Source organism: Cupressus sempervirens, chromosome 1 (genome assembly GCF_028749045.1).
Source record: "Cupressus sempervirens isolate cs-2001-9-10 chromosome 1, ASM2874904v1, whole genome shotgun sequence".
NCBI lineage: Eukaryota > Viridiplantae > Streptophyta > Pinopsida > Cupressales > Cupressaceae > Cupressus > Cupressus sempervirens.
The window spans coordinates 277,186,523-277,210,466 of NC_143118.1; positions in this window are offsets into that span (position 1 = coordinate 277,186,523).

A 23,944-nucleotide genomic window follows, 5' to 3' on the forward strand; every position below is an offset into this window, starting at 1 on the left:
GTAATTGCCATTGTATTTCGCTCTAATTAGGAAGACCTTAAAACATTGGTAAACTACATGTAAATAGTTATTATATAAATAAAGTATTGAGAATTGGTATTAGATCTTGCATTGTTGTTTTTTTTATGACATGTGGTGATTTTTAGGGATCTAGATTACCTCTAATAGGGGAATCCTTCGATTATCACTGCATTAGATGCTCTCAAAGATCATTTGTTCTTGAGAGTGCAGACCAAGTGCAAAAGTTGAGGTAGTTTGCACTAGGACTTGAGTGAAAGCTTAAACTAAAGGTTGATCTTGTGGAGATAATTAATCTTTTGGATTTGTGGATTTATTACTTCATGTTTACAAAGGATATTGGAAGTTGCATCTAAGAATATTGGACCATAGAGAAATTAATGATCTTAGTAATGTTGTGTAAGAAAGGTTCTTAGAGAAGATTAAAGAAAAATTCAGATCTAAGATGGCGCTAATGAAGAGTGAAATGATAGTTGAGATCATAAGTGTTATAGGTGATGTACCTTGGCATGTGGGTATTGAAGATGGTTACGAGGAGTTTTCTAAAGGCTTTCAAGTTGCAAGATTGAGTGGTGAGGAAAGAACTGATCATGTGGAGAGACCTATGGGAAATAGGGCTAGTTAGTTTGCTAGGCCTAGGTCTCAATTAAAGTTGAAGCATATGATGGAGGTTTCTAATTTCTCAACTACTTTGAATCCTCAAGATCTAATTTATTGGATTGGTGAAATTGAAGAATACTTTCAACTTGAAGATATTGAGGATTGTTGTCACAAAATTTTGCACCCTTGCCTAAAGTTTGATCTAAAGGAAACCTTGTGAAACATGGAAACAATCACCAAGTTGTGGGACTTGAACAATGATATTGACTCACCAGAGAAGGTCAATTTCCTCATTATCAGGATGCACCTAACTACTTCTTTGAAGGAAAAGGAAGAAGGAAATGCATGAAATCAAACTACCTAATCTAATCTAGAGGGGTGATAAACCAAAATAGTATGTTCAGTCTTATCTTTACCTAAAACTACACAAGTCATCAATATAATCCCAAAATAGACAAATTCAATCTTTTCTTTAACTTGATAACCAAATAAATATTAGAAATTAATAGAATTCTATAAAGAAGAAGCTTCATTCTATATCATTTAAAGGTAGAATAGATACAAGATACAAGTTGAAGAATGGAAGCAATACATTAATAGAAAGCATGAAGATATTGCACAACACATTAGTGGAAGAAAGAGGCACAATGGAGAAGTATATTCATTTAAATGCAAAGTAAATTATAGCAGTCAAGTATGCAATACAACTGATAAAAAATTAGAGAAGAGACCAACCCTTGAAAGAGTTACAAATATAGCCATAGCTTAGTTATAACTAAGAAGACTTGCATTGAAAACCTAAAACTCAACCACTTAGCTCAAGTTGTAGAAGAACAATAATTGTTGAGCCAAGGAAGATTTGATCAAATGCATATCTATATGTAGAAAATTTGACTTTTACATCCAAACTCAAACCCTAAAGAGATAGAAATAGTGGCCATAACTACTTTGACTAGTAGATGGATTACCATGGTTAATTATGATGGAGTAGAATTTGCATTTATCAGGCACCAAGAACACCAAATGGTGTTTGTAGGTGATCAAAGGATTTTTTTCACCATCAAAGAGTCATTTGATAGTGTTCACAACAACACCGTGTTAGCTACATCGTCAAGTCAATTGAGCTCAACGGTCAACCTTGCCATGTGGCCCTATAACTTTGAAGTGTTCCCCTAGATTGTCTTTCTTTTCTAACTACCATGTTAACCTTTTTCTTACTCTTATTTTCTACTTCACAGCTATCTATCACCTTAGTTCATTAATCATTGTGACCCTACAATGACCATTAAATTTATTGCTCACACCCTTAGAATGGTGTAGAACCTAGTATTTTATTTACCTGTGATGTTACAATTCCTTTATATTTACCTTTGTCACCCCTTCACAACCCTTAAACATAAAACTTTTATGAACCATACAATGTTGCAATCGCCACCTTTAACCATAACATTCTCCTTGGTCATAGTCTTGCAACCTCAAATCTTAACCACCACTAAAACTTTATGAAACTATGAAGACTTAACCCAACTAGTCTGATTTCTTTTCACACCCTCATAGCTTAAGATTCTAACTCATCATTTAACCCTGCAATTGTGAAAAGACCAAATACAATTATCTTACATCCTTAACCCTTGATCACTCCTAACTCATTATGATGAAGTGAAAACCATCTAACTTTATCCTTTTCTTTATTTTGCAGCCTCACAACTTCAAATGTTAACCTCAGTCTGAACCCCATGAATGTGTGATTACAAGCTTTTTCCACTTCATAGCTTTGATCTTAATTTATCCTTTACTCCTTGCAACCCTACAAATGCCTTGATCCTTAACTATCTATGATTACCCTTTCACACATTCACAACTTAATTTTTTTCTTCAATTTAAATCCTTGCAATAGTGTAAAGACCATTTCCTTTTGAGTGTCATATGCTACTACAATTTTGCAAATTAAAATCTCTATCTGTGTCTTAACTATGCAATGTTGTAATGAACTCTTTCACTTGTTGAGTGCTCTGTCATAGCTGTTGACTACTTCCTTCTACTAACCTTTTCAAAATGGTGATAATCATTTGAATTCTTTCATTGCACCCTTACAACCTAAAACATTAACTTAATATTTAACCTTTTGAAGCTATGACCAAAGTATTTCATGGATCCACCACCTTAACCCCAAGTTAACTTTCACGATGTGTGATAATGTGAAAACCATTAAAGTTAATTACCACTCTCCATTACAACTTTGCAACTTAGAACTAAATTTTATCTAACTACTTGCAATCATGCAATGGTTCAAAATTTGACTTCATGGCAACTTGGACATGTGTCATATCATCACTTTCTTTCTTTGACTATTTTTCATGCATTTTTGAAAAGAGGGAAAGTGATAGACATTGTTCTGCCAAGATCTGATGGCCATGATTAATTATGTGCCTTTGAAACTTTTCTTCCTTTGATCCATCAAGACCTCTCAAAATTTTGAGAAAGAGCAATTGCAAAGAGGGAGAATTGTTTTAGTGAGAAAAATTTGGAAAAGAGAATCAAAGTAAAAGTTGTTAAATTGTATGGTAAATAGTATTGCTACATATTAAGCTATTGAGATGTTTCCATCAATGCCAAAGAGGGATATTTCTGGAAACTTACTTACAATTGGAACAATTATTGTTTTTTCATTCATGTCAATTCTATTGGTAAGACACATTGCTACCTAATCTAAATGTTGTATCTATTTGATTGATGAAGAGGATCTGAGAAGTTTCTCATAAAAATAGTACCTAGAGGAAAGGTTGAGTTATCAAAACAAAGTTACAATGGATATTTGATTGGATAGACTATGATAAATAAAAGTGATTGTTTATGTCAAGAAAGCTAAGCCAAGCTGAGAAATAGAGTAAAATCCAAAGGAATGTTGAGTAATGCTAGTGTCAATCAAGCTATAGTTAGTGCCAAGAAAATCTAATGTTGATTGAGTATTAGCATCAACCGAGTGAGATAACTGATGCCAAGCCAAGAATTTTTATGTTGCATGAGTATTAAGCGATGATAAAGTGTCAAAACTTAGTGATTTCCAAGTAAAATTATTGAAGATTAATTTGTGAAAAACATGATTCCCAGTTGACTTAGTTGATTTCGTGGGAAATCATGATTCCTAGTTGACTCAGTTGATTTCTTGGGAGATGTAAACCATATTGAAGATAGGACTGTTGAGTTGGATAATTAAATTCAAGGTGCGAATTAGGTAAAGAACTAATAGATGGATTCAAGAGAAATTTCTAGAAGAAGATCAAGAAGATGACTCGATACAATGAATTGAGTTAAACCTAATCATAAACCCTAAGATCTATGGTGCATCTAGAAAATGATAAAGCACAAACTGCCTATTTAAAGATGTATAGAGCCAAAAAATTATCAAGGATTGAGATTATATGTGAGAGGCTCATTCAAAGAAAGATTGATCAGAAAATCACAAGTATGAGTGAATGTGATGCTAAAGGAGAAATCTTATAAAGATGATGCTTATATTGATAAGTGAATCTAATCATGATTCCTAGTTGACTCAGTTGATTTCTTGGGAGATGTAAACCATATTGAAGATAGGATTGTTGAGTTGGATAATTAAATTCAAGGTGCGAATTAGGTAAAGAACTAATAGATGGATTCAAGAGAAATTTCTAGAAGAAGATCAAGAAGATGACCCGATACAATGAATTGAGTTAAACCTAATCATAAACCCTAAGATCTATGGTGCATGTAGAAAATGATAAAGCACAAACTACCTATTTAAAGATGTATAGAGCCAAAAAATTATCAAGGATTGAGATTATATGTGAGAGGCTCATTCAAAGAAAGATTGATCAGAAAATCACAAGTATGAGTGAATGTGATGCTAAAGGAGAAATCTTATAAAGATGATGCTTATATTGATAAGTGAATCTAAGTAGAAGGCTTAATTATTCTTGAGAAGAGTGAACTAATTGGTTGAGGGCTTTCAAAGAAAATCAAGATTAGAGATGACATTGCAAGGCCTATTAGAAAGTCAACACACAAATCAAATTGAGATCTAAACATACAAAAGCGAGTTTTAATCACACAGATATGATGTAGGAACATCCTAGGCTTATTGGCAATCATGTAGTATGTTGTACTTTTTCTTTAGAGTTGAGGATCTTGATCAAAGAAAGATGTATGACTCAGTCAAAGAAGGTGGAGGTAATTGATTATCGAAGGAACTAGGCATGTAGTGGGAGCTAGGTGATGCTAGATGTATTGTTGACAAAGTAGCTTAGTCATTGAAGGCACTCGATCACCAAAGGAATAATTCAACATATACTATGGCTTAGCTTGTACTAGGAACTCAAAATTAGTGTTGCCTAAGTTGGCTCAGCCAAAGAACGGAGCTCGGTTATGCTTGGTGAGTTATTGATACTTGGTGGAGGTTCTGACACTTAATCATGTCTTGGTGTTTTTTTTTCCACTTTATCTTTGACCTAACTTTTGGGATTTAATTTGGATTGTTGGTAGTTAACAACTCTTGTAGCAAACTCTTGGCTTATGCAAATATTTAATGTAAGGGTTTATTTTAATATGTAATGGTATATACTAACATTTGGCTTACTTGGGTATAAATAGGGGGTTCTTATGGCACCTTAAGGAAGATGAGGAGATATCATCCAACTTGGAGAAGAGGATAAAGTGCAGGAGAAAATTTTGAGAAGCACTAGTAGCTGAGGACTGGGAAAAAAGGAGATTTCTTAGTGAGCTTGCAAGAACAAGTGGTGCAGGGCAACCCAGTCCAAGACAACACCTTTCTTATCCATGGAGTTCAACATATGAAGAAGCTTACAATAAAGGTCTTAGGATAAAGTAGATTTATTAATAAGCCCACTTGTAAAGGCTCAAGGTTCATTTCGTGTTTCTATAAACCATAAACCTTTGAGACCTATAAGGGGAATAAATAGGTTTTAGAATAGTTAATAAATCCTAATAAGGGTGAAAAGAGTATAGGATAGGTCTTAGGAAGGTCTTAAAAGTCTTAGACAACATTCAATATTCATATTGCAAAATACACTAAAAGTTGCTTAGAACTTGCGAAGCAATTTTTGCAATATTGCTTAAAAGTTGACTAAAGGGAGTTATAACTATTTTCAACCAATTAAAAGGAACTTTTTTAGTTAAAAAAGTGTATATAAGCCTAAGACAACCTTCCCTATAGAACAAATTGTCTAATGTACATTTTGTTTCAAAAATTAATAAAATTTCTCTTTTTTTTTCTTAAACGTGCTATTTCCTAGGTTTTTTTTGCATGTTTTATGGACTAAAAATGGTAATTGGATGTTGAGGAAAGTTTCTCTTTTGAGTTAGCTTTCAAATGCAATTGGTATGATCGAATTTTGAGCTGTATAACAAAAGTTGCAAGCATTTTACTGCTAGTAACCCAAAAATTCGTGAAAATGCGGGCTTTGTGCAATTTGTACATATAGTTGTTTGTTGTATGGTTAAAAAGGCACAAATCCTGACCCAAATAGTATATTTAGGAGTTATCTTTCAGATTAAAAAATATTTGAGTGCAGAAAGAAAGGGAACAAATGATGCTTGCAAGCCCTAGACTAAATTGCATGGTAGATTTAGTCTAAATTTACTGGTGTTTGAATTAGTTTGTGAATCAACAATAAGGTTTTGATCAAATGGGAGTGAATTTGTGATGAAAATATTCCCTTGAAGAGTTCCAAATACCTATAGTTGGTTTATGTACCCATTCCATTGGTCTTTCTTTGAAAACCAAGCCAAATAGGTCCCTACTTGGATTGTGTACCTAGGCTAATCCTTGGAGTGTTGGAATGAACCAAGTTTTGATCTTTTTTTATGTGTTAAGGGTTATCAAATACTTCAAATTATATTCCTATTTCATTGGTTTGAGGTTGTTGTAATTATAAAATCCTTGGAAAATTGCTAAGTTGGCCTAGTAGCCTATTTTATGAGCCTGTTGGTAACTCATTACAGCAGATTGATTAGTGAGTTTAGAAGGTTTTTTATGACCCTAGAAGTTGTTAGAAAACATTATAATTCATTCCCAAAAATTGGCATTTTTTTGGAGTCAATTGGATAAACTTGTGGCATTGTGGAGCCTAGTGGCTACAGGAAGGTTATTTGTAGTCTTCCCTATCGCACTCTGCATCAGTTTGGTATCAAAGCCCAGGGTTGGATCTTGTGGAAAGTTTTGTGCCAAGATGTTAGAGGGTGAAGAAGGTGAGAGGGATATACCTTTGAGGATCACCAATGTGGAGTTGGCTAAACTTGTGCAGGAGAAAATGGCAGAAGGTAGAGCAGTGAGGGAGGAAAATAGGAGTATGAAGAAGGAGTTGGAAAAGGTTAAAGGAAAAATGATCAAAGGAGATGCTGATGAATTAGAGGAAGAAGAAATTGAAAGGGAGCCTTATGGAGAAGAGATTCCAAGGGATAAAAGGCCACTCTTACAAGCCTTGAAAAGAGTTGGGGTAAAGGGAGGAGAGTTGCCTAATTTCCATGGCAAACTAAATTCAGATGAGTGCATGGATTGGTTGGAGGCATTGGACAACCACTTTGAGTGTGATCAGTTCCCTACAAGCTAGAGATTAAAGTTGGAAAAGACAAAACTCAAAGGCTCCACCCTTAGTTGGTGGAAATTCTTGCAAAGTGAAAGAGAAGATGAAGGAAAAGAGAAGATCAGCACATGGAAAAGAACAAAGGTAGAGAACAGGAAGCAATTCATTCCTAAGGACTATGAGATCCTAATCCATCAAAAATTGCATAATCTCAAGCAAAGAGATATGGATGTTAGTACATATACCCAAGAGTTTCATAATCTAACTCTTAGGGAAAAGGTGTATGAGACCAACATACAAAAGTTGGCAAGGTATATAGATGGCCTAAAATATAGTATCCAAGATGAATTGACCTTGGTTGCCATTGAATTAGTCCATCAATGTTTCAATCTAGCATTGAATATTGAAGAAAAACACAAGAGAATAGGAGAATCAAGTAGGGGAAGAGGAAGCAATTTCAGAGGTATAGGAGGAAGGTTTCAATGGAGGAACAATTCTTCTAAGGAAGAGGGGAAGAACCAAAACTCTAAAAATGAACCCAGCAATAGAGGCACTTTCAGAGGTAGGAGATCTAATAACAATAGAGGAGGAGGAAATGGTAGAGGAAGGGGAGGCAATGTATTCACTAGAAAATGTTTTACATGTTAACCAAATGGGACATCAGTCCTTTAGGTTCCCTCAAAATCTTGGAGACAATCCTAGGCTACAAGATAGAAGGGTCCAATTGTTGTAGGAGGAAGAAGATGGTCAAAGTATCTCCTCCTACCATTCCACCACTTCAAGGCCTGCAGATCTAGAGACTCGTGAATGTTTGATGCTATAGGGAACACTTTTGAAGGTACCCAATCCTAGTGAACCACCACAAAGGAAGGCCCTATTCTAGACAACTTGCAAGGTCAAAGGCAAGGTATGTAAAGTGATTGTAGATTCTGGATCCATAGATAATATAGCATCTAAGGAGATGGTTAACAAGTTAAATTTGCAAAATCTACCACATGCTTTTCCCTATAAGGCATCTTGGCTTACTAAGGAGAAACAAACTCTCATTAATGAGCAAGTATGGGTAGAATTCACCATAAGGGAATTTGTAGACAAGATTCTTTGTAATGTCACAAATATGGATGCTTGCCACCTCTTACTAGGGAGACCATGGCAATATTATGTCAAAGCCAAATATGATGGGGAAACCAATGTATACACTATAACCAAGGGAGGCATAAAATATACTATGAACCCCTTACCGGATGATGGAAAGGTAGATCATGTGGTTAGTAATGTTGCCTTGGTAGGGGAGAAAGAATTCATGAAAACCTTAAGGGAGAAGGACACTCCATGCTTTGCCATAGTAACCAAACCCAAAAAGGAGATTGTAGTAAAACCTGAAGACAAATCTAAGGATGGACAATGGTGGGAGAGTGTTGGCCCTAAGGAAGTGAGGAACCTTTTAGAACAATATCATGGGATTATTGTTGATAGCCTTCCAACTTCCTTACCACCTAAGAGAGAGGTTAGCCATTGCATTGATCTTATCCCTAGTGCCGCATTGCCTAATAAGGTTGCATACAAACTAACCCCAGAGAAAAATGCAGATATTGCAAGGAAAATTGAAGATTTGTTGTCTAAAAGTTTGATTAGGAAAAGTGTGAGCCCTTGTGCTGTCCCTATTTTTCTTGCACCCAAAAAGGAAGGAACTTGGAGGCTTTTTATGGACTCTAGAGAAATCAACAGGATTACTATAAGATATAGGTTCCCAATGCCAAGGATGGAAGATCTTATGGATTGTCTAGGTGGAGCCAACTACTTCTCCAAGGTGGATTTGAAAAGTGGGTATCACCAAATCATAATAAGAGAGGGGGGTGAATGAAAAATATCTTTTAAAACCATGGAAGGGCTCTATGAATGGATTGTTATGCCATTTGGGCTATCAAATGCACCTAGTACCTTTATGAGGCTCATGAATGAGGTCCTCAAGCCCTTTTTTGAACAAATTTGTTGTTTTCTATCTTGATGACATCCTAATCTTTATCAAGGACAAGGAAGAACACCTAAGGCATATAGATAAAGTTCTAAGGAGATTGCATGAAGAAGGGCTTAAGATAAACTTGGAGAAATGTACTTTCATGAGGGAAGAACTTTTATTCTTGGGTTTTGTTATCTCCAAAGGCTACCTTAAAATGGACCCCTCTAAAATAGAAGCCAGTCTCAACTGGCCACCCCCTAAAAACAAATAAGAGGTTAAAATATTTCATGGACTTTGCAACTTTTATAGGAAATTTGTTAAGGATTTTAGTGGTATTTGTGCACCCATGATAGATACCATAAAAAGGGGAAGGAAATGCCATTTTGTATGGACTGATGAAGTAGAAAAGGCATTTGAAACACTCAAAGAAAGGATAGCCCAAGCACCTATTTTAAGGTTTCCTAATTTTAATAAGATATTCACAGTAGAATGTGATGCCAACACCAAATCTATAGGTGAAGTTTTAAGTCAAGAAGGCAGGCCAATGGCTTTTTTTAGTGAGAAATTAAATGATGCAAAACAAAAATATTCAGTTTATGATTTAGAACTATATGATATGGTACAGTCATTAAAAAGGTGGAGGCATTACTTACTTCCAAAATAATTTATTGTATTCACTAACAATCAGGCTTTAAGTTTTTATAACAGGTAGGATAAACTCAGTCAAAGGCACATTAAATGGATGGAATTTATGTAGGCCTATACCTTTTCAATCAAACACAAAAAGTGTATAGTCAACAAGGTTGATGATGCTTTAAGTAGAAGGAACCTCATGGTGCAAAGAATAGAACTTGAAAGTGTGGGAATCTCTATCATGAAGGACATGTATGTTGCACATGAAGATTTCAAAGAAATATACAAGGTATGTCAGAAAATGGGAGATAAATATCATACTGATTTTGCAGAATATCTTGTTCAAGATGGTTTATTATTTAAAGGTGGGCAGTTTTGTATACCAAGGGGATCTTGTAGAGAGAATATAATCAAAGAGAATCATTGTGGAAGTATGTATGGACATTTTGGCTAAGATAAGACCCTAGAACAAGTGAAGAGGTTCTACTACTAGCCTAAAATGTAGTTAGAGGTCAGAAAATATGTTGATGGTTGTTTGATTTGCAAAAAAGCTAAGGGACACACTTCTAATGTAGGGTTGTATACTCCTTTACCTATACCATGTAAACCTTGGGATTCTATAAGAATGGACTTTGTCTTAGGATTACCAAGAACTAAATCAAGGCATGATAGCATCTTTGTAGTTGTTGATAGGTTCTCAAAAATGGCACACTTTATACCTTGTAGAACCACCCATGATGCATCCCATATAGAAGGTCTATTCTTTAAGGAAGTAGTTAGATTGCATGGCCTACCTATGTCCATCATATCAAATAGAGACCCTAAATTCCTTGGGCAATTATGGAGAACATTGTGGAAGAAATTAGGGACAAATTTGAACTTTTCATCAGCCTATCACCCCCAATCTAATGGGCAAACAAAGGTTATCAATAGATCCTTAGGAAACTTGTTGAGATGCCTAACCCAATAACATGGAGGATCTTGGGATACAATTTTACCTCAAGAAAAATATTTATACAATGATTTAGTTAATAGGAGTACAAGTTTGACCCCTTTCCAAATTGTATATGGAAATCACCCAAGAGGTATCCTAGAATTGAGAAATATCAGGGATATGGAGAGACCAAGTGCACAAGCACAAGATTTTGCACAAATTATGAAAGATGTATAGAAGTAGGTAAAAGACAAGTTACAAATGTCACTAGAAAAATATAAGGAACAAGCAGATAAAAGAAGGAGAGATCTTCATTTCAAAGTGGGTGACTTAGTAATGATACAGCTTAAAAAGGAGAGGCTACCAAAAGGGTAGTATACTGAATTGTTCATGAAGAAAGTAGGGCCATTCAAAATACTCAAGAAATTTGGAAATAATGCCTACAAAATTGATCTTCTAGTAGACATAAGTCTTTCTCCCATCTTTAATATCTCTAATCTTTATGCATATAAACCACCCACTGATATTTGTGATGCAGGAACAAGTTATGACAGCAGCATTGATGTTTCTTCATTACCACATGTCACTAAACCACAGATTGAGAGCATTTTGGATAGGAAATTCACAAAGAAAACAAGGAGAGGAACCTACTACTCCTACCTAATCAAATGGAAAGATAGACCTAATGAAGATGCAACTTGGATGACCCAAGCAGAGATTGAGAGGGTGGGATATCAGTTTGATATAATACCAACTCATGGGACTGAGTTTTTCAAAGAGGGGTAGTATGGTGTAGGGAAACCCAGGCTAAGACAACACCTTTCTTATCCATGGAGTTCAACATATGAAGAAGCTTGCAATAAAGGTCTTAGGATAAAGTAGATTTATTAATAAGCCCATTTGTAAATGCTCAAGGTTCATTTGTTGTTTCTATAAACCATTAACCTTTGAGACCTATAAGGGAAATAAATAGGTTTTAGAATAGTTAATACATACTAAGAAGGGTGAAAAGAGTATAGGATAGGTCTTAGGAAGGTCTTAAAAGTCTTAGACAACATTCGATATTCATATTGCAAAATACACTAAAAGTTGCTTAGAACTTGCAAAGCAATTTTTGCAATATGGCTTAAAAGTTGTCAAAAGGGAGTTATAACTATTTTCAAAAAATTCAAAGGTATTTGGTTAGTTAAAAAAGTGTATATAAGCTTAATACAGCCTTCCCTATAGAATAGATTGTCTAATGTACGTTTTGTTTCAAAAATCAATAAAATTTCTCTTTTTTTTGCTTAAACGTGTTGTTTCCTAGGTTTTTGCATGTTGTATGGACTAAAAATGGTTATTGGCTATTGTGAAAAGTTTCTTTTTTGATTTATCTTTCAAATGAAATTGGTTTGATCGAATTTGGAGCTGTATAACAAAAGTTACAAGCATTTTACTGTTGGTAACTCGAAAATTCGTGAAAATGGGGGCTTTGTGCAATTTGTACATATAGTTCTTTGCTGTATGGTTAAAATGGCACAAAGCCCAACCCAAATAATAGATTTATGAGTTATATTTTAGATTCAAAAATATTTGAGTGTAGAAAGAAAGGGAACAAATGATGCTTGCAAGCCCTAGACTAAATTGCATGGTAGATTTAGTCTAAATTTTTTGGTGTTTGACTTAGTTTGTGAATCAGCAATAAATTTTTAATCAAATGGGAGTTGATTTGTGATGAAAATATTCCCTTAAAGAGTTCTAAAGACTTGTAGTTGGTTTATGCACCCATTCCATTGGTCTTCCTTTGAAAACCAAGCCAAATAGGGCCCTACTTGGACTGTGTACCTAGGTTGATCCTTGGAGTGCTGGAATGAACCAAGTTTTGATCTTTTCGTATGTTTTAAGGGTTATCAAATACTTCAAATTCCATTCCTATTTCATTGGTTTGAGGTTTTTGTAGTAATAAAATCCTTGGAAAATTGCTAAGTTGGTCTAGTAGCCTATTTTATGAGCCTGCTGATAACTCATTACAATAGATTGATTAGTGAGTTTGGAAGTTTGTTTATGACCCTAGAAGTTGTTAGAAAACCTTTTAAGTCATTCCAAAACCTTGGAATTTTTTTGGAGTCAGTTGGATAAACTTGTGGCATCGTGGAGCCTAGTGGATGTAGGAAGGTTATTTGTAGTCTTCCCTATCGCACTCTGCATCAACAAGTTAAGATCTTCCTTGGAGGTTTCTTCCAAAGTATGGATTTGGACTATCTAGTTTTGAGTTAGATGTTGAGGGATCTTGTAGAACTATTTTTTAATTGCTATTATATTTGGCCCTAACTAGGAAGGTCTTACAGCATGGGCACATTGCATGTAAATGGTTGTTATATGAATAAAGTGTTGAGAATTGGTATCATATATTGCACTGTTTTTGTGTTTTTGATGTGTCATTATTTTTAGGGATCTCCAATAGGGGTATGCTCAAATTCTCACTGCATTAGGTGGTATCAGAGCTCAATTGTTCTTGAGTGTGTAGACCTAGTGCCAAAGTTTAGGTAGTTTGCACCAAGACTTGGGTAAAGGTTGGAATTGAAGGTTGATCTTATGGAGCTATATAATCTTGTATATTTTTGAATTTATTTCTTTAGTTTACAAAGGATCTTGGAAGATTCCTCGAAGAAGATTGGACACTAGGGAAATTGATGATCTTAGTGATGTTGTGGAAGGAAAGACCTTAGAGAAGATCAAAGCAGAATTCAGATCTAAGATGGCACTAATAAAAAGTGAAATGATAGTTGAGATCATAAGTGCTATAGGTGGTGTACCTCAGAATGTGCATACTAAAGATGGTTATAAGGAGGATGCTAAAGAATTTGAAGTTACATGATTGAGTGGTGAGGACATAACTGATTGTGTGGAGAGACCTTTGAGAAATAGGGTTGGTTAGTTTCCTAGGCCTTGATCTTAGTTCAAGTTGAAGCATAAAATGGAGGTTTCTAATTTCTTATATACTTTGAATCCTCAAGACATGATTGATTGGATTGGTGAATTGGAAGAATACTTTTAGTTTGAGGATATAGAGGATTTTTTCACAAAATTTTGCACCCTTGCCTAAAATTTGACCTAAAGAAAACCTTGTGAAACATGGAAACAATCTCCAAGTTGTGGGACTTAAACAATAAGATTGAGTCACCAGAGAATATTAAATTCCTCACTATTAGGATGCAACTAACTTCTTTTTTGAAGGAAAAGGGAGAAGGAACTACATGAAATCAAACTACGTAATCTAATCTAGAGGCGTGATACACCAAAATAGTATGTTCAGTCTTATCTCTACCTAGAATTGCATAGTTTGTCTATATAATCTAAAAATACACAAATTCAATCTTCTCTTTAACTCAAAAACCACATGAAGATCATAAACCAATAGAATTCTATAAGGAAGGATTTTCACTCTAAATTATTCAAAGGTAGAATAGATACAACATATAAGTTTAAGAATGGAAGCCATACATTAGCAGAAAGCAAGAAGATATTGCACAACACATTAGTGGAAGAAAGAGGCACAATGGAGAATTATATTCATTCAAAGGAAAAGGAAATTATAATAGTAGAGTATACAATATAGCTGATAAAAAATTAGAAAAGAGACTGACCCTTGAAAGAGTTATAATCTTTGACACAACATAGGCATAACTAAGAAGACTTCCATTGAAAACCTAAAGCTCAACCACTAAGATCAAGTTGCAAAAGTATAATAACTATTTTTCCAAGGAATATTTGATTAGATGCACATCCATATGCTGAAAAACTAATTTTTATGTACAAACTTGGGCCCTAAACAGACAGAAACAATGACCATAACTACTTTGACTAGTAAATGGATTACCATTGTGGCAATAGAATGAAATTTACATTTATTAGGTGCCAAGAACACCAAGAGGTGGTTGTAGGGGATCAAAGAATTTTTTCACAATCAAAGAGCCACTTGATAGTGTTTATAACAGTGTCAAGTCCACTATGTCATCAAGTTAGTTGAACTCAATTGTCAACCTTGCCACATGGCCCTATAACTTTGAAGTGTTATGATAGATCATCTTTCTTTTCTAACTGCCATGTTAACATTTTAGTTTATCTTGTTTGCTACTTTGTAGCTATCTATCACCTTAGTTCATTAATCATTACAACCCTGTAATGACCATTGAAGTGACTACTTGCACCCTTACAATGGTGTACAACCTAGTATTTTCTTTACCTATGATGTTGTGATTCCTTTATCTTTATCTTTGTCACCATGTGACATTGTGATCACCACCTTCAACCATAACATTCTCCTTTCTCTTATTCTTGCAACCTCAGATTTTAACTGCCACTAGAACTCTGTGAAACTATGAAGACTTAACCCAACTAGCCTTATTTCTTGTTGCACCCTCACAGCTTAAGATTCTAACTAATCATTTAACTCAACGATGGTGCGAAGACAAAATATAGATACCCTGCATTCTTAAGCCTAGATCACTCTTAACTCCTTGTGATCAGGTGATAATCATATAACATTAATTTTTTCTTTATTTTGCAGCCTCATAACTTCAAATCTCAACTTCAATCTTAACCTTGCAAATGTGTGATTACAAGCTTTCACCACTTTGTAGGTTTGATCTCAATTTAACCTTAACTCCATGTGACCTTGCAACTTCCCTGAACCTTAAATATTTTTTATTACACTTTTGTACATTTGCAACTTAAAATTTTAATTAAATTTAAATCCTTGCGACAATGTGAATACCATTTCCTTTTGACTATCAAATGTTACTCATAGTTTTGCAACTTAAAATATATGCTCATGGCTTAATTGTTCCATGTTGTGATGACTTATTTCACTTGTTGAGTGCTTTGTTGCATCTTCTTATTGCTTCCTTCTATTAACCCCCACAAAATGACAATAACCATTTAATTGAATTCATTTCACCCTTGTAACCTAAAACATTAACTCAATGTTTAACCCTACAAAGCTATGACCAAAGCATTTCATAGAAGTCTCACCATAACCCTATGTTGTCTTTCACCAAGTGTGATGATGCAAAAACCATTAAACCTAACTATTTCTCTCTATTGCAACTTTACAACTTAGAACTAGACTTTACCTAACTGCTTGTGATCATGTGATGGTTCATAATTTGACTACATGAGAAAATTAGACACTTGTCATCTCATCATTTTCTCACTTTGGTTATTCTTCATGAAACTTTGGAAAGTGGTAAAGTGACAACGGTTGATCTACCAAGATCTAATGGTTGTGATTGATCATGGGCCTTTGAAATTTTTCCTCCTCCAATCCATTAAGACCTCCTAAAGTGTTGAAACCTATCTACCTTGTGACATCATCACTACATCACCTGACCACAAGTTTTTATAAAGAGACACTTAGACTTAGGGAAATAAAATGTGGACACATAATGATTTAAATGAATAGGGTGTGGGGTCAACACTTAGAGTAAATGAATAGGGTGTGGGGTCAACACTTAGAGTAAATGAACCCAACTTAAGTGATGCATGGATAAACTAATCCTTCAAAAAGGTAATGCAAAATGATATCAAAGAAGAGGATAACTAGGGATTTATTTAGGTTTAGCCACATGCTTGGGACACTATGCAAACTTGATGCCATGAATAGATATCTCTGATCAAATTTCAATGATGGTGAGAAGCGAAAATAGGTGGGGGCTAAAAAATTGTTAACATTTCTAGTGACTTAGAGGGGATGCTTTCTTGCTAAGCATAGAATCAGTGGCCTTAAGCAATCCATTAGGCTATAGATTGACAAAAATGAGCCCTACTTTGCAACAAAAACTATAACCTCTACAACTATGAAAACCTTAAAACCTTGCTATTTTACATAGAAATAGCCTATGCTTGTGCTTTATTGAAAACTAAGAAACTACTCTATTATAAATAGAAACCCTTAACATTCTCTACAAGAAAGGCTCAAGGTAAATTCCATTGACTGGAATTGGTAGAATATCACCGTCAAGCCTAGATAGCTAAAAATCCTTGGTCTCTTTACAGTTGATGATAATATATGGGCCACTCCACATAGCATCAAGCTTGGTGTGTCTATTTGGTTTAGCTCTATCTACATCCCACCTAAGAACAAGGTTTACCTCCTTGAAACCCCTAGTTTTATCCTTCTTGTCAAGACTTCTTTTGACCTATTGTTGATGTACCTCAAGTGTACATGGCTCACTATCTTTTTTCTCCTAGTTCAATAAATTATGTCATCCTAACTGTCATGAAATTATGTTTAATCATATATAATTGATGAGCTAATTCAAGAGAGGGAAACTCTAGTGAAATAGGAAGCATTGCTTCCCTTCCATATAGTATCATGGAGAGTGAGTTCCCAATTTCTCTCTTAGGTGTAATCCTATCATCCCAAAGAGTTGTTCTTAACTTTGAATGCCAACACCTCTGATTGTCTTCAATTGTCCTTTTGATAATCCTAAGTAGGTTCTTGTTGGAGGACTTAGCCAAACCATTTCCTTGGGGATAGTAATTTGTGGAAGTTCTCAAATAGATACCATGGTCAACTACCAGAGAGAAAATGTAAGTCCCGAAAAAGGACTTGGCATTATTTGATACAATTGTTGAAGGAACACCAAACTTGGTAATAATTCCATCAACGAATTCCACTACTGAAGTCTATGTGGCATCCCTCAAAGATACTACTTTTGTCCACCTTGTAAAGTAGTGTGGTGTAGCTAAGATCCACTTGTGACTATAGCTGGAAGGTAGATTGATTGGGCTAATGAAGTATAGCCCCCAATGGTTGATCAACTAAAATAGGATGAAGGGGAAGAGCTGTTAACCTTTGTTTACCTAAAAGAAGGCACACTTCTTACATTTCCTCAAATGTTTATGACTGTCATTGAATAGAGTTATCCAATAATAACCAGCTCTAATTATCTTCATGGTTGTTGTTCTAGCTAAGAAGTGGCCACCATCAGGACCATCATGAAAGTCTTTGATCATTCTATTTTTTTTATTAGGGTTAATGCATCTTAATAGAACTCTATTGAGATCTCTACTAAAAATAATCTCATCCATTAGGACAAAAGTAATAGACTACAATCTAAACTATCTTCTTTAGCTCTATAGATATAATCCTTGTGGATCCTCCTCCCAATAAGAAAGGTGTCATATCATGTATCCAACTATTCATATTTTTCATCCTATTAGTAAGCAATTTTTTCCTTCGAATAGAAATGCAAACAATGACTCAATATGTTTCAAAAGAAGAAAAAAATGCACTAACAATTGGATAGAATATTATTTTATTGATAATATTCCCCTAAATTGAGAGGAACAACTCCCTCATAAAAGATATTCAATGAATGTGATATCTGGTTATGTCTTTAACCTGAAGACATGAAGGGTTTTTCAAACATTCATCCATCAATATGGAATAAATGCAATTGACAAATCGCTAAACTAGAAATGAATGAGAAACCAGTAAATAACCACAAGACTATCTACCATGTTTTCATATTATAGAGAAAATTGAGAAAGAGAGAAATCTATAAACATCTTAATGCAAAAACTAATATTAATGAATACATAACCACAAGACTACATATATCACATCTTACATAGTAATAAAGAACTACATCTAAAACATAAATAAAAGGGCTCAAAATCCTTCATGATAAAAAACACAAATGTATATGACTGTAAAATCAAACACACTTATGTCCCTCTTTATTTCAAAAACATGATAAAACAATAATAGTATTGTTCCATCCCCTTATCACAGTTGATATGCATAAAGAAAAATTGCTTCCCCTATTATGAAATAGAAATATCTTTTCCCTATAGCAGCAGCTATAGAACTCCCACCTAAAAAAAGAAGAACCCCTCCCTCTTTGTTTTGTCACCTATTTATTTTCTCTTTCTATCAGTTCCATTTTAGTTTGAATAACTATTTCTTGAAACTGCTTGTATTCCTTTGTTTTCATATGATCTTTAAATAATTACGTATTCCTTTATCTATTATTGAGGAAGGGTAATGTATTAAAGATAAACATATTTTTTAATAAAACATTATGATATTTCTTACATTCCTCCAAATTTATTCTTATGGACACCTACCACTACTATCCTAAGTCATCATTCAAATCTACTACTTATCATGCCTCTTAGCTTTTCCAAAAATAATCACTATTTTTATCTTAGTGACAGTCATTGGTAATTTATACATTTCTGCACTTAAATGGTCATAACTTTTGATCTATAATAAAATTCACAAAATGGCCTAGAGAGATTTTAGATAATTAGGTTTCCTCAAACATATCATAAATTCAACTCAATCCAATGGCCAGATTAAATGCTATGGGCCCCACAACATGACTATTTTTCTGACAGTAGCACATTTGTATTTGCTCGTATGTTGACAGACCAGCATATAGTCCATTAAAAATTTTGACTTTGGCCAAATTTTGATGATCTATTTAGTGTAGATTTAGAAAACTTTATTTTGGACAACACATCCAAAATTCAATAAGATCCAATAGTGGAGCTAAAATTTATGCCCCCTGCATTGTGACTGTTATTTTTTTATGCTGACAAAAATCTATGGTTATAGGCTGAATTAATACTTATAACAATATATACACCAAAAATTGCACATGAATCACATGTTGGAGTTTCCTAGTTGTACATCTCATTATCCACCACCCTCTTTTGGCCTTGGATCTTGGACTTTTGAGAAACTTATAACATCACACCTGCTTTGTATTTTATGCATAACAAAATGACCTTTTGAATTCTGAACTAGTAGTTGAACTAACCTGATTTCAAACTTCGAACTTGAATTTGAACTGACCCAAAGGTTCAACTTTCCCATATGTGAACAAGAAAGATAACACTATAGTCCCAATGTTGGTTTTGTACCAACCATGTCATGTTCATCATCAAATTGACCTTAAATTTCCTTAATGAAACCATTTCATAACATCCATGGGATTCCTATCTTCTAAATCTTCATTTCAAGACATGGCAAAGTGGACCGTTGAGCTTGAAGCTTGGAACTCTGAACCACAAATTTGAACTGATAAATTTGAGAATTTGATCTGTGAGCCACATATTTGAACCTATCCATTTCTTTGAACTTTGATTTTTTAGAATAAAGCTTTAACTTGAAGTTTAATTTGAAGTTGAAGTTGAAACCTTCGGTTCAAGTTTGAGTTCAACTTTGCATGGGTATGTTGCACGTTGGAATGTATTGAAAATTTGGCCTTCTGCAAATCCGATCTTAAAATGAAGTAGAATTTGATGGTTCCACCTTAGCATATCTTCATAACTCTATCTTCTTCATAGGTCATATTTCATAAACTATCATTGGTGATTAAAAATTGAACAAAATTTACTTTAGGGAGTTGACTTGAAAGTTTAGAATGTTGGTGTTAAAAGCAAGGTAACACATCCTTTACTAGTTGTTCATCCTCTAATACTAGAGAAACTTCTTCAATCATTTCTTGGGATGAAATAATCTATTCACACAATCCTTTACCTTTCACAAGCTTTTTGATTTATATGTCAACATCATATTCCATGACCTTAGTGATCCATCCTTTCTTTTCTTACTATCTTTTTTCAAGAAGAACTCCTTCAGATGTGCATGTGGAACTAGGAGTTGGACCTTGTTATGTGATAAAAGATGTCCAAATTTCTTTGAAGCTCTTATGATAGAAAGAACTTTATTTTCCACTTAACTGTAATTTTCTTCATAATTATTTAGCCCTTTACTAAAGAAGGCTATAGGTTTCTCTTCATCTACATCATAAAATTGTGTCAAGATAGTTGATATGATTCACTCACCCCCAAGGGTATAGTAAATGAAATCTTTATCAAAGTTGGGATTGATAAGGACAGGACTTAATGCTATTACTACTTTGATTTCTCCAAAAATGGCTCTCCCTTCCTTTTTCCAAGTGAAAACAATATTCTTCTTTAGCATGGTTGTAAGGGGTTTGACCATGATAGCAATGTTAGGAATGGACCTTCTTACAAAGTTGATTCTACCAAGGAAACTTTATATCCCTTTCTTATCAATAGGAAGTGGAAGAGTGAGGATTTCTTTTTTTCTTTTTGGATAAATGGTTAAGCCATCCCTAGACACAATATGTCCTAGCAACCTTCCTTGATTGGTGGAAAATACACACATTCTTGGATTTAACAACACACCATATTCCCTGAACTTGATGAACACCTACCTCAAATGACCAAAGTGGTCTCCCACATTCTTTAAGTAGATTTTTATTTTAGCAAGGTAGACCAACATAAGTTTCTCAAACATGCTCTTGAAAGCCATCTCCATTGCTTTTTGGAAGGTAGCACCTACATTAGTTAATCCAAAAGGCATCTTTCTATAAGCATAAGTGCCTCATTTAGTAGTAAAGGTTTTCGTGTATCTCTTAGATTTTTGGACTAACACCTGGTTATAACCTAAAAACCCATCTAGGAAGGAAAATATTTTAGAGCCACTGACTTTGGATAAGATTTTTTACATGGAAGGGAGAGGATGGTGATCTTTGAGAGAGGCCCTATTTAGGTCTCTAAAATCTACCCATAATCTAATTTATCCACTCTTGTTTCTAACATGAACAAGGTTGGCTACCCAAGAGGAATGCTTAACCGAAAAAATAAAATTAGCCTCTATCAACTTAGATAGTTCCTTTCTCATCATAAGCTCAATCTTAGGGTTGACTAGTCTTTGTTTTTTCCTAACAAGCTTTGTATCACTATTTAAATCTATGGTATGTTAAAACAAACTTGGGTCAATACCCTTTAAATCATCATATGTCCAAAAAAAACTATTGGAAGCATTAATGTTGATAATATGCCTATGGGGGAGTATTGTAGATATATGGCTAGATCATTATCATGATGATATGTTACATTCATGAATATGTTTGTCATTGATGTCAACATAGAAAGTTTTTGTGGTATCTAAAAGAAGAATAGCGGAAAGATCAAGTTGGTACAGATGACCAATTGAGTATTCTCACTATCTGAGGGTATTGGTATAGATGACCAGTAGTATATTTAGTTAACATTGAGTGAAGAAATGTTAAATTTGGAATTAGTAATGTAAGTTTTGTTGATATCTATTTTGAGATAGAGTTTACAGAGGCATGTCGTGGTAAAATTCTTATACCTCTTAGAAAAATTATTATTCTAAGAATCAAGGTTGAGGACATGTAGAAGACATGTTGATGATGATGTGGTAAGCTCTCTTGTCATAATATTATGTGTATGGAAAGTTATTCATGTTTCAAGGAAAAAAATTAATATTATCTCTAGCGTAATGTGTTCTCAATGTGGTCCTATAATAATTAATTGAGAAGGTGTAACAGCCAACTTAGTGAATTATTTTATGGATTTGACATAAAGGAAGGACATTTTACTTTATCTTGTTAATAATATGTGTGATGATATGAGATGATTTCAAGCAGCACAAAGAGTAGAATGCAAAGTTAAGCATAGCAAAGTGGAAGTGAAGGAAACTTCACTGCCAAAGTTTTATTGTGTGATCCAAAGTTGGATACTTGGATTCAAGGTTTGTGACCTAGTCTACAAGATATGACAGTGCTTGGTTTGGTTGATAGAATAGAGGAAAGAGGGACATGCCATTAAATTACTTTTTTGGTAAGTGAGTTCTTCTTGTAATTGAAATTGTATGTTTCGGTAGCGGGCTCTTCATGCATGCATTATACTACAACTCCTAATAGGGGTGGCACAACTACTAATAGGTTTGGAATCTTCTAATAGGGACTCTATGTACTAAATGTTATAATAGACTCCTAATAGGATCCATCCTCTAACAAGGAATATTTATATTAGTATATCATCTTGTGTGCATCATTCCCATTACAATTTTCCCTCTAATCAAGGGTTTCCCTAGTTAACATATCAAGTGTAATTGTCTAGTTGCATCTTGTTATGGTTGTTGCTTGTTTTGGATGAATGTGAATGAATAAGATTGCTTAAGGTTAATAAATGTTTTAATTATTGGATAACTAATTCACCCCCTCCCCATTAGTTATCTTGGTGGAATATTGTTTCTAACAATTGGTATCATAGCATCAGGGCCTTAAAGATAAAGTTTGACAACTGTGGGAGATCCATGGAAAGCATGTTCAAGAGAGATAGTTCAAAATTCAATGGAATAAATTATAATAGCTAGAAGGAAAATATGAAGACACATCTACTATGAATGGCTCTGGGATATTGGATCTTGACAAAAACATGAAATAACAATCATTGTTGAAAAAGATTTGAAAACTTACACCAAGCAAAAAAGAGATATTTTTATGTATGACATAAGAGCTAGAGAAGCACTATTGATTGCACTTCCTGAAATGGAATACAATTAGGTAAAGTTACTTGTTATTTCACATTTGATTTGGAAAGCTTTGGAAAGTAGTTCTAAAGGTGATGAACATTCTAAGAAATTGAGGATATAGATTGAATTTGTGTATTTGAAGATGCTAAAATGATGGAAGATGAATCTATAAGATCATATGTAGGTAGAATATCAGAAATTGTTACAGGTATTAAATCTAAAGGAGGAACCAAAGAAGATGATGAGGTCATATGGAAGATATTGAAGAGCTTAACACTATCATTTAAGTTACCAATTCAAATGATAAAGTTGTTGATATCTTACACCAAAGATTTCACAAAGAAGACATTTTTTGAAAGACTTGAAGTAGTTGAGAATGAACTTAGACAATCTAGAGAATTGACCAAAATAGAAATAGATTTTAGTGCCTTTAATATTCATCCTAGCTTATCAAGGAGTACAAGTGCTAGAGAAGACTTTTCTAGTAGTAGCAGATCTGATGAGGATAGAAATATTGAAGAAGTATCCCTTCTGGTAAGAAGAGAAAAGGATTGTAAGAAAATATTTAAATGTTAGACTTGCAATGAATTTGGTCATTATGCATTGAAGTGTCCTAAAAGAGATGAAAAGTATAAAGGAAATTTCAAACCTAGAAGAGATAGAGAGTGTCTATAAGAAAATGAAAAAGATGAATCTGATCATCAAGCAATAAGTGCTAGTGATGATGAAATAGGATTTGTAGTGATCAAATAAGAAAGCCCAAAGAAAGTAGCTTTGGTATCACAAGTTGAAAAGAAATTTGATTGGATAACTGATAGCAATTGTTCACATCATATGACTAATGATATGAA